Source organism: Cherax quadricarinatus, chromosome 28, assembly GCF_038502225.1.
Source record: "Cherax quadricarinatus isolate ZL_2023a chromosome 28, ASM3850222v1, whole genome shotgun sequence".
Classification (NCBI taxonomy): Eukaryota; Metazoa; Arthropoda; class Malacostraca; order Decapoda; family Parastacidae; genus Cherax; species Cherax quadricarinatus.
In genome coordinates, this window is record NC_091319.1 from 9,588,202 (window position 1) to 9,591,348 (window position 3,147).

Here is a 3,147-nt window from a genome sequence, read left to right on the forward strand (position 1 = left end):
CTCTTGCTCTTGCTCTCTCTCTCTTGCTCTCTCTCTCTCTTGCTCGCTCTCTTGCTCTCTCTCTCTCTTGCTCTCTCTCCCTCTTGCTCTCTCTCTCTCTTGCTCTCTCTCTTGCTCTCTCTCTCTCTCTTGCTCTCTCTCTTGCTCTCTCTCTCTCTCTTGTTCTCTCTCTTGCTCTCTCTCTCTCTCTTGCTCTCTCTCTTACTCTCTCTCTCTCCTGCTCTCTCTTTCTCTTGCTCTCTCTCTCTCTTGCTCTCTCTCTCTCTTGCTCTCTCTCGTCCCCATTTTCCCTTCTAACTCTCCCCTCTCCTACTCTTAAAAAAAAAAAAAAAAAAAAAAAAAAAAAAAAAAAAAAAAAAAAAAAAAAAACTGGTGGGGACTCGCAGGACCCAAGGATCAGATGAGAATGGTTCGGGTAGGGAGGAGTGGATGGAGGAGCAGTGGAAAAGGATGGAACAAGAGTGGGAGAGAAAATTAGGAGAGCTTTCTGAAAAAATGGAGAAAGAGCTCTCTGTGAAATTGGAAAGGTGGTTGGAGAAGGAGACAAAGAATTGGGAGGCACAAGTCGAAACTGCAGTAGCCAAGATAAGGGTCCTAGAAGTTGAGATAAATAGGCTGGAGCGAGTTACAGGGGCAGTGACCAGAGAAGACACAGCATATGAAGCTGCGAGGCTGAACAGGAAGGAAGGAATTATGAATTATGCTAAGGCCACATCAATCTGCCAAGGAGGACCAAGGAGTGAAAGGGAAGATCAACTGGTTGCAGATGGAGAGGGTGATAGGTCGAATGCTGAGGCACAACAAGGCTATCAAGAGCCACTGGAAAAATCAAGGGAGAAACTGACCACACACAGGCAGGATCCAGAGCCACAGAGGGTGAGGCAATGCGAGGAAGAAAGGGCAAAATCAGTGTTTATCCATGGGCTTCAGGAGAGAGAGGAAAGGACACACACTGAAAGGAAGCAGGAAGAAAGGAAGGAGATTGAGAAAATCATAACAGAAATAGGTGAAGAGAGGGACGAGATTGTAAATTTTCAGAGAATAGGGGGGTACTCGAAGGTGAGAAACCGACCAATCAAGCTGATTCTCAGGACGGAAACAGTGCGGAACAGGATCCTCCAAGAGAAACCACGATTGAAATACTCGGAAGAGTACAAGAGGGTGTTCCTAGACAGAGACAGAACAAAATCAGAACGACAGCAGCTGAGGGAGAGGACAAAAAAGCGAAAGGAGCTAGGAAAAGAGACAAGGAGGGAACCAGCAGAGGTCAGTCAGAGCAGGACAGAACAGCAAGGGCAAGCACACACACAACTACTCTCAGAACCACACAACCTATCACACCATCCCAACACACCCTACAATCCATACCCACAGCCTCCACCCAACACCAAGCTATAGAACCCCACAGTATGCCACCAGGTCTCCCACCCTCACAGGCCCCCCAAACCACAGTGTTGGAAAGGAAACTGAAGGTATGGTACACAAACGCTGATGGAATAACAAATAAGTGGGAGGAGTGGCAAGAAAGAGTCAAAGAAGCATCACCGGACATCATAGCTCTCACAGAAACCAAGCTTACAGGTATGATAACAGATGCCATCTTTCCAACGGGATACCAAATCCTGAGGAAAGACAGAGGGAACAGGGGGGGTGGAGGAGTGGCGTTGCTGATCAAAAATCGCTGGAATTTTGATGAGCTGGAGAGAGAAGATAGCGGAGAAGAAAGTGATTACATAGTGGGAACACTTCACTCTGGAGGTCCCAAGGTGGTAATAGCAGTGATGTATAACCCACCACAGAACAGCAGGAGGCCAAGGCAAGAGTACGACGAGAGCAATAGAGCGATGGTTGACACACTGGCTAGAGTGGCCAGAAGAGCTCATGCATGCAGGGCAAAGCTCCTGATCATGGGTGACTTTAACCACAAGGAGATAGATTGGGAGAACTTGGACCCACATGGGGGCCAAGATACTTGGAGGGCTAAGATGATGGAGGTGGTACTGGAGAACTTCATGTACCAACACGTAAGGGACACTACAAGAGAGAGAGGAGAGGATGAACCAGCAAGGCTGGACTTAGTATTCACCTTCAGTAGTGCAGATATCGAGGACATCACATATGAAAGACCCCTTGGGGCCAGTGACCATGTGGTTGTAAGCTTCGAATACACAGTAGAGCTACAAGTGGAGGGAGAAGCAGGAAGGCCAGGACGAATGAAGCCAAACTACAAGAAAGGGGACTACACAGGAATGAGGAACTACCTGAACGGGGTTCAGTGGGACAGAGAACTGGCAGGGAAACCAGTTAATGAGATGATGGAATATGTAGCAATAAAATGCAAGGAGGCTGAGGAGAGGTTTGTACCCAAGGGTAACAGGAGTAATGAAAAAGCCAGGATGAGCCCATGGTTTACCCAAAGGTGCAGGGAGGCAAAAACCAAGTGTGCTAGGGAATGGAAGAAATATAGAAGGCAAAGGACCCAGGAGAATAAGGAGAACAGTCGTAGAGCCAGAAATGAATATGCACAGATAAGAAGGGAGGCCCAAAGACAATATGAAAATGACATAGCAGCGAAAGCCAAATCTGACCCGAAACTGTTGTACAGCCACATCAGGAGGAAAACAACAGTCAAGGACCAGGTAATCAGGCTAAGGAAGGAAGGAGGAGAGACAACAGGAAATGACCGGGAAGTATGTGAAGAACTCAACAAGAGATTCAAAGAAGTGTTCACAGAGGAGACAGAAGGGACTCCAGAAAGACGGAGAGGTGGGGCACACCACCAAGTGCTGGACACAGTGCACACAACCGAGGAAGAAGTGAAGAGGCTTCTGAGTGAGCTAGATACCTCAAAGGCAATGGGGCCAGATAACATCTCCCCATGGGTATTGAGAGAGGGAGCAGAGGCGCTATGTGTACCCCTAACAACAATATTCAATACATCTATCGAAACCGGGAGATTGCCTGAGGCATGGAAGACAGCAAATGTAGTCCCAATCTTTAAAAAAGGAGACAGACATGAAGCATTAAACTACAGACCAGTGTCACTGACATGTATAGTATGCAAAATCATGGAGAAGATTATCAGGAGAAGAGTGGTGGAACACCTAGAAAGGAATGATCTCATCAACAGCAGCCAGCATGGTTTCA